The sequence below is a fragment of the Pongo abelii genome, chromosome 3, assembly GCF_028885655.2.
Source record: "Pongo abelii isolate AG06213 chromosome 3, NHGRI_mPonAbe1-v2.0_pri, whole genome shotgun sequence".
NCBI classification, from domain to species: Eukaryota; Metazoa; Chordata; class Mammalia; order Primates; family Hominidae; genus Pongo; species Pongo abelii.
Genome location: NC_071988.2, coordinates 145,401,316 through 145,415,440, shown reverse-complemented (window position 1 = coordinate 145,415,440; position 14,125 = coordinate 145,401,316). Strand labels below are relative to the sequence as shown.

At 37.4% G+C, this 14,125-nt stretch overlaps 1 long non-coding RNA gene across 1 annotated transcript in view; it reads right to left on the bottom strand.

The window, feature by feature from the left end:
• Nucleotides 1–5,365: 5,365 nt before the first annotated feature.
• LOC134761297 (uncharacterized) overlaps nt 5,366–14,125 on the bottom strand; it is a 420,137-nt gene continuing 411,377 nt past the window's right edge. The window contains exon 11 of the long non-coding RNA XR_010139778.1: nt 5,366–6,374. This is a non-coding gene — a long non-coding RNA (uncharacterized LOC134761297). The remainder of the gene's footprint in view (nt 6,375–14,125) is intronic.

Sequence of the window (14,125 nt, the reverse complement as noted above, 5' to 3'; positions counted from 1 at the left end):
CCAGCCCCGCTGCTTCACTTTCTGAATTACTTTCCTATTGCTGCCATAACAAATTGCCACAAACATAGTGGCTTAAAACACAGACTTATCTTCTACAGAAGTCTGGCATAAATTTCACTGGACAAAATCAAGATGTCAGCTGAGCTGCATTTTTTTCTGGAGGCTTGATGGGGACAATCCACTTCCTTGCTTTTTCCAGCCTCTAGAGGCCACCCACATTCCTTAGCTGGTGGACATCTTCCTTCATTTTCAACGGCAGCAGCATCACATTCTTTTGACTCTCCATCCGTCCTCACATTTCTCTCCGACTGGAGCCCAGGAAATATTGTCCAGTTTTTAAGAACTTGTGTGATCAGATTAGGTCCATCTGGATAATCTAGGAAAACCCCCCTCCTAAGGTCCTTAACATAATCACATCTAAAAAATCCCTTTAGCCATGTAAGATAGCTGAGATAGGTTGGCCAGAGAAGATCTCTTTAAAGTGACATTTGCATAGACGCTGACTCAGGGAATCACCAATATTTCCAGATTCTGAGGATTAAAGTGTGAGCCATTTCAAGGACCATTATTCTGGCTACCACACCTTCACTTGATTCTTGTAGCCACATTGTCAGCAGGAAAATCCTGAGCATGTAAGAATGGCATAATTTAGGACTTGCCTTCCGTGCCACTTGCTCCATCTTCCAAGTATGTCAGTCTACTCAGTCTCTTTGCCCTTGCTATTCCTGTATGTTTATGATTTATTTAATAAATTCACTATCCAAGCATCTTTATTTGGTCTGACAGTCTTTCTGTTTCATGAGCTCTGGATTACCTGCCTGGTAGCACACCTGGAAGCTACCACTGAATTAAGGTAATTCCCCAAAGATTTCAGTCTTCGTTAGTCCCTATACAGAACCTCTGTATTAGTCAGGGTTCTCTAGAGGGACAGAGCTAATAGGATAGACGTATATATAAAAGGGGGTTTACTAAGGAGTAATGACTCACACAATCACAAGGTGAAGTCCCACAATAGGCCATCTGCAACCTGAAGGGCAAGGAAGCCAGTCCGAGTCCCAAAACCTCAAAAGGGAAGCCAACAGTGCCTCCTTCAGTCTTGGTCAAAGGTCCAAGAGTCCAAAAGCTGAAGAACTTGGAGTGTGATGTTCAAGGGCCAGAAGCATCCAGCATGGGAGAAAGATGTAGGCTGGAAGACTAAGCCAGTCTAGTCCTTCCACGTTCCTCTGCTTGCTTTCATCCTAGCCACGCTGGCAGCTGATTAGATGGTGCCCATACAGATTGAGGGTGGGTCTCCCTCTTCCAGCCCACTGACTCAAATGTTAATCTCCTTTGGCAACACGCTCACAGACACACCCAAGAACAATACTTTGCATCCCTCAATCCAATCAAGTTGACATTCAATATTAACCATCACAGCTTCCTACTCCTGACAAACTCATATATAAAAAACGTGGTTAATTGCAAATGAAGACATTAATAATTAGTCATTTATTTTTCCTGCAATAAAACAAGTCTATTTCTGAAAGAATAAAAGATTAAATTGATCAGAAAAAAAAAAACTTAAGACTTATTTTAAAAAGCTGGATCTTGTATTCATTTTAGGCACCCATTATTTGGCTATCTACATTAATTCAACAAACATTTACTTGGTGCCTGTTATAGGAAAAGCATTGCACTAGGTAGCTTAAGCCTTGCTTTTGGAAAATAAAAACTGAAACTGCTGATTGTAGCATACAATGTCTTGCACGGAGGCTCCTGCCAAGCTCTACAGCTTGTCATATCAGGCTTCCCCTTCCTCAACTACAGCAGTCTTGTTTCTGTTGTGCAAACACCCCAAGTTATTTCCATTCTTAAGGTCTTTGCTGTTGCTAATCTTTCAGAATGCTCTTTTCAGATGCTTTTCCAGGTTGACTGTTCCCTTTGTTGGTGTCCATTCAAACGTCATTTCAGAGGCCTTCTCTGGCTCCCCCATCCAAGGGGCCATCCCACCCCACCCCTGCAGTGCTCCATGGCGTCTCTCTTCCATAGCACCTATCATGACTTGCAATTACCTTGTTTTCCTGTTCACTTCAGGTTTCTCTCTCTCTTTTTTTGTTTCCATATACTAGAATGCAAACTCCACAAGATAGGGATTTTTGTCATCGTTTCTCACCACTGTATCACCAGCACACAGCACTCATGTTTTGCACATTTTAGAAATAAATATGAATAGCTAAATGACTGAATGAACAGATGAATGAGTACAAAGGTGAATGAGATACGTATTCTGATAACATCATAGAATTCATCATTTCACTGAGAGATGGCATATGTAACAAAACTAAAAATTGTCGAGTTTTTAATAGTATATATCTGTGGTTCCCAAACTGTGTTCCAAGTTATGCTACATTTTTTATGATGCCACACCTTTGTGGAGCTGGATTTTCTATGGTTGCTGCAATAAAAGCCAGTAAAATGCAATAATAAGTGTGGAATAGGAAATTAAGCTGTCAGTGTCCAATCTGGTTCCAAGGTTTGAGAAACTGCTGCTCAACATATAATTCTAGTTATGAAAATTTAAACTTTTGAGTAGTCACATTTTAAAAAGTAAAAAGAAGCAGGTAAAAAAATTAATAATTTCAACTTTTTAGATTCAGAGGGTAAATATGCAGGTTTGTTACCCAGGTATATTTCATGATGTGAGGTTTGGGTACAACTGATCCCATCAGCCAAGTACTGACCATAGTACCCTACAGCTTTTCAACCCTGTGCCTCTCCCTCCCTACCCCTTCCAGTAGTCCCCAGTGTCTACTATTGCCATTTTTATGTCCATGAGTATCCACTGTTTAAGTTCCACTTATAAGTGAGAATATGCAGTGTTTGGTTTTCTGTTTCTGCATTAATTCACTTAGAATAAGGCTTCCAACTGCATTCATGTTGCTTCAAAGGACATGATTTCATTCTTTTTTATGGTTGTGTAGTATTCCATAGCATACATGTATATATATATGTGTGTGTGTGTATATATATATACACATATACACACACACATATGTGTGTGTGCGTCACATTTCTTTTGTTTATCCAATATATATCCATATATATATGGATACATTCCTTTTCTTTATCCAATATATATATCCATATATATGTGTGTGTATATATATATATACACACACACGTGTGTGTGTGTGTGTGTCACATTTCTTTTCTTTATCCAATCCACCATTGATGGGCATTATTATTACTCAAATTAGTTTCCTGGAGAACTTGGGGTTAGGAGTTTTTAAGGATAATTTGATGGGTAGGGGACTCGTGAGTCGGGAATGCTGATGGTTGGGTCGGAGATGAAATCATAGGGCGTCGAAGCTGTCTTGTGCTGAGTCAGTTCCTGGGTGAAGGCCACAAGATCAGATGAGCCAGTTTATTCATCTGCGTGGTGCCAGCTGATCCATCCAGTGCAGGGTCTGCAAACTATCTTAAGCAGGGATCTTAGGTTTTACAATAGTGATGTTATCCCCAGGAGCAATTTGATGAGGTTTAGAATTTTGCAGCCTCCAGCTGCATGACTCCTAAACCATAATTTCTAATCTTGTGGCTAATTTTTCAGTCCTGCAAAGGCAGGCTAGTCCCCAGGCAGGAAAGGGGTTTGTTTTGGGAAAGGGCTGTTTTCATCTTTGTTTCAAAGCTAAACTATAAACTAACTTCCTCCCAAAGTTAGTTTGGCCTACCCCAAGGACAGCTTGGAGCTTAGAAGCAAGATGGGGTTGGTTAGGTAAGATCTCTTTCATTGTAATAATTTTTTGTTATGATTTTTGCAAAGGTGGTTTCAATCCCATGTCTCTGCTTTTGATAATAGGGCTGCAATGAACATTCGAGTGCATGTGCCCTTTTCGTAGAATGATTTATTTTCTTTTGCATATAAACTCCATAATGGGATTGCTGGGTTGAATGATCATTCTGGTTTATGTTCTTTCAGAAATCTACAAACTGCTTTCCACAGTGGCTGAACTAATTTACATTCCCATCAACAGTGTGTAAGCATTCCCCTTCTCTGCAGACTCACAAGCATCTGTTGCTTTTTGACTTTTTAATAATCACCATTTTGACTGGTGTGACATGGTATCTCATTGTGGTTTTCATTAGTATTTCTCTGATGATTAGTGAGATTGAGCATTTTTTTAATATTCTTCTTTAGAGAAGTGTCTGTTCATGTCTTTTGCTCATTTTTAAATGGAGTTATTTGTTTTTTGCTTGTTCAATTGTAAAAATTCCTTATAGGGACCTTTGTCAGATGCATAATTTGCAAATATTTTCTCCCATTCTGTAGGTTGTCCGTTTACTCTGTTGATCATTTCTTTTGCTGAGCAGAAGCTCTTTAGTTTAATTAGGTCCCACTTGTCAATTTTTTTGTTGTTGTTACAATTGCTTTTGAGGACTTAGTCATAAATTCATTCTTAAGGCCAATGTGCGGAATGGTATTTTCTAGGTTTTCTTCTAGGATTCTTATAGTTTGAGGTCTTACATCTAAATCTTTAATCCATCTTCAGTTAACTTTTCTATATGGTGAAATGTAGGGGTCCAGTTTCATTCTTCTATATATGGCTAGCCAGCTGTCCCTGTACCACGCATTGAATAGGGGCTACTTTCCCCCAATAAAAGCAGGTAAAATTAATATTAATAATCTATTTAATTGAATCCAGTATATCCAAATATTACCACTTCCACATCTAATCAATACAAAAATATTAAATGCTGTTTTAAATATTGTCTAAGTGAAAATATTTAAATCTTTAATTCAGACCAACTATGCTTCAGGCATTCAACGGCTGCCCCTAGCCAGCAGCTACTGTATTCAACAGTGCTGGCCTAGAGCCATAAAATACACAAGCAGGGAGGCCTGGCCAACCACAAAATTCTTATCTACTATTTATTTTTAATCTTAAGAAGAAAAAAGTTAGCCAAACCTTATTGCAAATAACCAATAATCGAGCACAATTTGAAAGAGTAGCTAAGGTAAAATACTGTCTATGTTTATTACAAAATAGTCTGTAAATAATTTCATACCTGTTTATCTTACATAATGATATTATTTTATTGAGATGACTTGTTTAAAGCACTTACACAGTACCTGGTATGAAGTACATTTTGGATAAAGATTGAGTATCATTATTAATACCAATGAGAACACATCAGTTTATCAATATCCATGAGTGTGACTAAGAAGAAAAAAGCATAAGAGTACTAAGTACCCATCCGTTACTTTTTAGGTGCTTTCTGGGGAAAAAAAAAAAAAAAAAAAAACAATAATTACAAGAGAATGAACTTGGAAAACCAATACAGAATGTGAGTGATAAATTAAGCATTTCTTAAGCATTTAAAAAACTTCCAAGTTTCCAAGCATTATTATTTTTATTTGGTCCTGAGTATTTCAAATATGAGCCAAAAAATATCTTTACTGTTTGGAACAAGACTACTCAGTGTTTCAAACAGGAATGTTTAGGAGTTTGCTGTTATTTATACCTCCCTCATTTTTTGTTCAGCTCAAGGCAAAAAAAAGAAAAGAAAAGAAAAGAAAATTCTGTGCCAATGTTTTATTTCTACATTTTCTATTAGAAAGTCCCTTCCATTACCCCATCCATCTTCTCTCCCACTTAGGCAAGAATGTGGCAAATGTGGCCATAGCTACCCTGGTTAAAGTAGAGTAAGCATTCCCTTCAAGAGTGAATAATGCTAACCTTTGTAAGGATGTATTTAACCTCTTAAAAGTCCTGCGAGTTTCTGAAATATTCATTGTACTGAAATCAATAAATCACTGAAATCCCCACTGGGAGAGAAACTTCCTGAAGTCTCAAAGGCCAAGCCAGAGTGGAACTAGTAAACATCAGTTTCTCACAGACATGCAATTAGAACATCTGTTTGTGTCTTCTATGCCTATTAAGATGTTTACTCTGTTAATTGTAGGCATAACATGGGTATCCATCAGTATTTTTGTTTTCACTCCCACCATAGGAATTCAATAACAGAGTTCTAACCCTGGCCAGCTACCTTGCTGGTCAATTTGCCACTTGTCTATTTAAAGAGAAAATAAGAAATGGCACTTTGTCAGGAGCAAATGATGGGTGGTGAAAGACAATCGTGAGAAAAATTGTGAAGGTTGTGGTACAAACAAATCTATTTCACCACTGTGATATTTAAATGGTTCTGAAGTTTCATGATTGGGTTGATTATGTCAAAAAACAGCTACCTCTGGGATTGAGGGGTAGATCCCGTGGCTCTACAAGCATTTTTAAATGCTAAGTTCATTAGCCTTTCCAGCTGTGCTGTTAATTTTCCAGCTTGAGTTTTTCTACTTGAATGGGTAGCAATCTTCTGCAGTTTTCTTCTGTCTTAGACTATTTGGGGAAACAGAAAGTAGAGACCAAATTGCTTGAAATAGAGTTTACTTTACATTATCAAATATGCTTTAGTAAATTATCTATATTTTAAAATCATACTAGATAAATATAACAACCACGAATCCATAAATTAAACTGCCTAAAAATTTTGAAGTATTGTCAAAATTTAGCTATACTGTATAGGTCAAAGATTGTATTCTAATGATATCGTGACCCTTAAAGACTATCCTAAGCACACGATATTCAGATTTTAGCTATCAGTTCATAATATTGTTAAATGCATAAAAAATAAGTATTTAATATAATCATTACTTGGTATTTATACAACAAACTTACCTTGTTCCTATTCACAAAATTGGATTATGTAATAGTAAGCATGTACATAAAATCATAAAAAGAATACTTGACATTTAAGTTATACAAATTTATCTCCATCAAATAATCATTTAAACATTTTAATAAAGAATAAAAATAGAGTATTAATTTCATCTTCATCTCTATTTAATATTTTTGACAATTAGGAATAATGACAACGGCCATGAAAATCACAGTCAAGTGGAAGTAAAATGTTAGGAATTTTTTTTTTTTTTGAGACAAGGTCTTGATCTGTCGCCCAGGCTGGAGTGCAGTGGCACGATCTTAGCTCACTGCAACCTGCACCTCCCAGGTTCAAGGGATTCTTATACCTCAGCCTCTGGAGTAGCTGGGATTACAGGTGCACGCCACCACGCCTGGCTAATTTTTTTGTATTTTTAGTAGAGACGTGGTTTTACCCTGTTGGCCAGGCTGGTCACGAACTCCTGACCTCAAGTGATCCACTCGCCTTGGCCTCCCAAAGTGCTGGGATTACAGGCATATCAACTAGCTTGCCCACTGTGTTCAACACAGTCTTTGAAATGAACCTCTGGTTAAGAAGGGTATGTCTATGCCACCAATCCTTTAAAAGAAGAAGTTAAAAAAAATGCTTACTTGAAATCGAATTTCTTCCACTGCTTAAGTCTTTTAAAAGAAGAAATTAAAAAAAAAAAAAAAAAAGGCTCACCTGAAATTGAATTTCTTCCACTGCTTAAGTTGAAATTTCTGAACTTCCTCAAAGGTAAGCACAACCAAAGTAAAAATTCATTTTCTAAACATTCTGCCTAAAACAATTATTTTTCAAACATTCAGAAAAACTCTCTTGCCTCCCTCCTAAGACCTTCAAAACTACACATTGCTAAAGTTTGATGTAGATATTTTATGTCAATGACTGTGAATGAGATATTCTCTACATTGAAATGATATCACTGCAGGACTTTTACAGTTTATACAATGCCTGGAGCTGTTCACGGCTAAGAGGTGTCATTTTAATAAGGTCCATGGAATCCTACCTTTCCTAAGTGTAACCAGGACTATAACTTCATTGGGGATTGAATCCATACTAGGTGGATTTCTACATTTCCCTGTTGTCCTTATCTCAATCACAGATGGGGATGAAAGAAAGCATACATTCGCATATATTGGTTAACGGCAATATAATTGTTAATGGCATTCCACAATTTTGAAAACAGAAAAGGAATACTTCCAGTCTATGATTTCAATACTCATATTCTTAGCCACTATGCCCAATAGCCTCTTCATAATAAAAAATTCAACACCTATTTTAAATTACTACTAAAAAACATTTTTATTGGAACTATAACCAGAAAAAAAACAAGATTTTTCTAAATGAGGGACCCATTACTAGAATGAGGTGAAAAAACTTTCACAAAATTTTCTACCTTTCTTTAAAACTTGGCATGTGAGTTTTAAGAAAAAATATATTCAGTGTTTATTAAAAAGTATATAACTTGGATTTATGTTAAATCAGTATGCAAATTTTTATGTTTCTGGGGTATAAATCAAACTTATTGGAGTAGATTTTCTGGATGTAAACCTACAAGTAAAACTACATCCCTCAGAGAACACACCAGACTACACAGCTGTGCGACTGAATTATGCATTACAAGGCTGAGTCAATTAATCATGAAAACTGGCCAGATTTCCTGAGGGCTAATCCAGTATGGTTTTGATAACTAAAATATAAGATAAAACATGTCATAATTCAAGCTGTTATAATCTAGACTTAACCAAAACTCAGCAGTTTTGAAAGCATTAATTAATATAATGATCACTAAATCAAAGTTGAGCACCAAGGTAATAACTTATTAAAAGGTTCACAAAATTTCTGAAACTGTCTTTAACATACATGGGGCTAAGTTCTATGAAATTCACCAGTCATCAAAAAATAGAATAGGAACAGGAGTAAGGAGAATGTTACTTATTCTTTAGGCATTGTGCTCCTTACACAGCAAGCAGCTAGATCCAGTGTCTTTAATCACAAAATAATAAAATATCAGAATTGGGAGAGAGAAATGAAGTCTAGTCACAGACATAATTAAGAAAAACCATGTAGTATTTTAAATTTCTTGGGTAAATTCGATGATCACCCACAAGGAGAAGTTCAAATCAAAATGCAAATTTCTAGGTGAAATTTTCTCTGTATTTTTAAATGCCCTGGAACAGTATGTACACCTGTAGTGCAAGGCAACTTGGACACATGATTGTCATAGCACTTCTGCTGTTTCCCTTTTGTCCAACAACAAAATGCTCTGTTTACTTTCCAGGCTCCTGAATTTTACCAAAGTACCCTAAGAACAAATATCTATGAAGTCTGCGCAAAAGTAATTGTGGCTTCTGCCATTAATGGGAGTAGAAAGGCAGGTACGCTCTGATTAAAAATAAAAATGAATATGGAATAAAATTATCTATAGTTTGAACAAAATGATGAGATGAAATGATGGTGGCCAGCTCTAGTATTTGTCCAACCCCCGTGTTGAAGTATGTGGAGTAGAACGATTTAAGATTACAAACCAGCTAAAAGAAATCACTGCTACTTATTCTAACTGGATTGTATTTTCTAGAATTCTGGAAAGTAACCTGTATTCTTCCAGTGTGTTGATGCTACCTCAGACACTGTTTGACAAAACTGGTAATGGGTGTCTGTACTGAGTCTTCCAAACTCATTTGCCTCCTCTTGTAGCCTAAACATAACTCAATCACAAGTATTTAACTAAAAAGAATTAAGTATCCAGGTGATTGTGTGTCCTTTCTCTGTGGCGTCTTCATCCTGATCCCCTTTCTTTTGTTTCTATGCTGTAATGCCGTATTACCACGATGAAGTATACTGCTGTACAACTAAAAGGGCGTCCCCCTTAGGGGGTCAAAGTACACACCCTGACCTTACAATTAGCTCCCTGAATTCACTGAACCTAAAGGATGACCAGGGCCATTTCCTTTGGTCAAAAGTAGCAGTTTTATATATATATATATATACATATATATATATGTATATATATATAATCCAATATGTTATATCTAATAGTGTCCTGCAGAATTACAGAAAAGGAGAAAAGGCAAAAGACTGGCCCTTTCCATGAATATGATATGGCAGAAAGAATATAAGAGATGAGCTTTATTTACTATGACAATTTACACTTTGGAATAAGATTTAGTCTGCCTCTTTTATTACTTTTCATCTTCCCTGTGAAGCATAAATCCTTATTTAGTACAAACTATGGTCACTTATTACCATCTCATATTTTTTATGGATTCAGGTCTTTTTAAGGAATACTTCATAACAGGGCCATAGCTGGAAAAAAAGTCATTATTTATTGTACACCAAAACTTGCATGTTTAAAAACAGTTATCAAATACTGAATTTTATTCAGATAAAAACTGTCACTGAGAGGTTTCATTTACAGTTGAAGAGGTATGCTTATTTAAAAGATAAAGACAATACAGAAAATTTCTAAGTCTTTAATTACAGGTTGTTCATACCTTGCTAATCATTCTCAAGCTGCGTTTCTGCATCAGAAAGCCATACTGGGTTACTAACTTTCTGCCAGCATGAAGAAAGTGGCAGGTTAAGGCAACCAATTTTATCACGAGTGCTTTCTCTATCTAGATTCCTCTCTGACTCTTGAGAGAATTCCTTAGATAATTCAAATAGAAATGCTTTTACTGGTTAATTTTTATCATACTTTGTTAGGGAAAAGTTTTATAAAGGTAAAATATGACTGAAGGATGCCAAAATATTAATTATTTAAGCTATTACTGTGGCAATCGTTAGTTCCAATTTTCTGAAAAATTCTCAATTTTAAACAGACTGTTCTGTGGTTCCCATAAAGACGGTCATAATGTTTTACAACATATATCCCAATTTTGGATTCAGAACAAACAGTCAGACAATCTCCCACTTGCCAATAGTGTCGAAAGCTTCTGTATTACAGTGCCAGAAACAAAGGTAACTTTCTAAATGATTAAGTACTTTATGGACACATGCTCCCATGCCCTTTAAAAAGATATTTTAAGTAACTGTTAAAGTTCATTGTAAGAGGAAAAGATTCCCTATAGTAGTTTTACAATCCATCAGCTCTTCAAACTGAACGAGGTTTGTGTTGTCAAATGGTGTTCTCATGGAATCCCATCAAAGAAAATTCAGTTGTTGCGGAAAGCAATACGGGTAATTCATTTGGCCACCCTCGACCTTGCAAGGCAGTCTGCATCAAAGCTCCCAGCACCAAACCAACAACAGTGCTTGAGCACAAGGGTGAAGAAAAGCCTGTGAATGTCTGTGAGGCTTTCTCAGTCATTCCACAGTCATCAAACGGAGACTGAATGGCTGAAGGAGCCACATGCTTCATTTCCCTAGGGGCATATGGGTGCCCTGCTTCAGAGGAACTCAGTGCATCGCTGAGGTGACCTCTGATTAGGAACAGTCAACCATGCAAACCCTGAGAACTGCGGGGAAAACGAGGACTGTCATCTAAATGATGATGATGTAAAGATCACCACAAACACCCTCTCAACACCCACTCAAGGACTCCTCCCAGAAACCTCCAGCAGCCCAAAGTGGACCCATGTTGAAAGTCACTGGGTGACTACAACCCTGAACCATAAGTTTAATTTATGCTAGAGTTATAAAGTTTTTTCCTTAAAGAAATTACATACATAGGTTTATGTGTGTGTATGTCCATATAAGCATGTCTGTCTCATTCAATGTTCCTCAGATTCTATTTCATTATAAAATAATTTGCTCTCAAGGTACTATTTTAAAACCTTTTTCTATTACTAGGTAATCATCATGACTACTCAATAGAATCAGATTCTGTGCATAATTGAGACCTGATCCACAGGAAATAACAGAAAATTCTCATATCTGGTTACACACTTCAAATTGCCTTATTTTATTTTCTGTGTTTTATTTTTATTTGTGTAGCATAAATCAATAGAATTTTCATTTTCTACTTGTCCACACAAAAGCAGGAGAAGTAAAAGGAGAGTCTCTCTGTTTGCCTTTGCATAGATTCGTACATGAAAACCGGATAGAATAAAACAACGGTATGGTAGTCAGTGAGTTCAGAGGTTCATATCTGATCAAACCTTTCACCTCACTGTTTCCTTTCCTTCTCTGAGTATTTATTTTAACTCAGAGTTTTAGTCTTTGGCCTTCAGTGCCAGAAATATTCTTACATGTTCAGATAAGGCACTTTCATCTAGTTCCAAAAATGTTGAGGGTGGGGGTCAGATTTGAATCCCCACTTACCCTGAGGCAAATATCTCTCACTGGACAAATACTTGGAATGTCTTGACTGACGTCCCTGCAGCTGACAAGAGGCTATTTGCGGTCTTGCTTTTACCTCCACCGTTTCCCTTTTCTGAATTTACATAACAGCAAAGACAATAAATTGTGTCTAGACTCTTCCCATTCCCTCCAAAGCCAGGCTGACGACAGCAGGGCTTGCCCATGTTTTCAGCTTGACCCTACCTGTGTTAGGCTCTGGCTGCCCGACCATGTCAGCATTCCAGGACCATGAGAGAAGGCCGTGTTTGCAACCCAACAGGAAGAGGAGTAAGCCAGGCGTTGACATCACCTGACAGATGCGTTTCTCAAGTGGGAAATGTTATTCAAGGTTTTTTCATGGAAATCATTGACAGAGAAAAGGAATAAAGAAAAAAACGAGAGAGAGAGAGAAAGTCAGTGCCACGATGGGCATGTTTTGCACCCTATAAAAAAGGAATTAAAATGACTCAACCTCACCTCCCTTTCTCTACACTCCCCCCACTCCTCATTCATCCTTTATGTCTGGAAGTAAATGTTTCTGAAATACTATAGCTACCGGCAGAGCAGCAACACATAATAACATGGTAGCAACACATAAAACTGTCAGTCTTCAAGGAAAATAGATGGTTAGGTTGAGGGGGTAAATGGACTAAATCAATTTGAACATGCATGTTAAGGACTGTGAAAGGGCAGAGTTTAGAGCTGCTAGGCTGGAAAACATTTGTCTCTGTCTTCTTGTATTTCCACAGCACTGGGCAGAATCCACCCACAGGCTTCTCCCTTGGCTCCAGTCTGACTCTGTGGCTGATTAATGGCAGCTGGAGGTGTCCGGTAATTTCCTCACCTAATAATAAACTACAACCCAAAATGGAGGTTCCCCTCAGGCCCACATTTAACATACCTATACTTACAACCAGGAGGTAGCCAATTACACTGCCTCTGTGCCCACTACTTAGAAAATACATGCTCCAGCAAGGCTGAGGCAATTTTGTTTACCATGGGGATCCAAGTCCTGTCTATACCAGACAGATTGCTTCTTTTACACAATGAACACACATTACGTAAGCTCATTTCAGAGACCAAAAACACTCAGAAAAAATTTCTAGCAGTTCCACAAGGTCCATTTCTAAGTAATTCATTCTTTTCCCAAAAATGTGGGGGGAAAAAAGTGTCAAATGACAGACTTGGTCTTAAGCCTTTTTGGAACTTAAATTTTAAATTGCTGTTACCAAAATGTCAGGTTGTAATTGCAAAGCCTGAAGCCTAAGCAATCACTCTAATTCCCTGCTTCCCGAGGCATCCAATAAAGCTGTTTTTATTTGGGCAGTTCTTCCTCACAGATTCGTTTGGCAATGAGAATTGGTACATGCCACATACTATAAGGCAATTATGTGGATTAACTTTGTGATATTAATTAAGTGGTTATCCTCAACATTTGTATTTATAGTAACTAACAAAATCAATTATAAGCTAGGGAATAAAACATATAGAGAAAAATACAGAAACATATATGCATGCCTGCACACATATGTGAGTTCCCCATGAGTAGCAGCAGAGCAGAGATGTGGGTTAATGGAGAGACTACACAGACCTGGATTCAGATCACATTTCTGCTGCTGAATTGCTTAACTTCATGAAAGCATTTTAGCCTCTATTTACTTCTTTTTTTTTTTTTTTGAGATGGAGTCTTGCTCTGTCACTCAGGCTGGAGTGCAGTGACATGATCTCAGCTCACTGCAACCTCCGCCTCCCAGGTTCAAGTGATTCTCCTGTCTCAGCCTCCCAAGTAGCTGGGATTACAGGCATGTGGCACCACATCCAGCTAATTTTTGTATTTTTAGTAGAGATGGAGTTTCATCATGTTGGCCAGGCTGGTCTCAAGCTCCTAACCTCATGTGATGCACCCACCTCGGCCTCCCAAAGTGCTGGGATTAGACATGAGCCACCATGCCTGGCTGCTTCTATGTACTTCTGTTTCCTCACTTATCAAATGAGAATCATATTTATCAGGAATAATGTACGTAAAGTACCCAGTGCACTATCTGGCACAAAGTAGGCAACTTACAATTAGTTTCACGCGTTAGAGGTGCAATCTAAAATTATTATT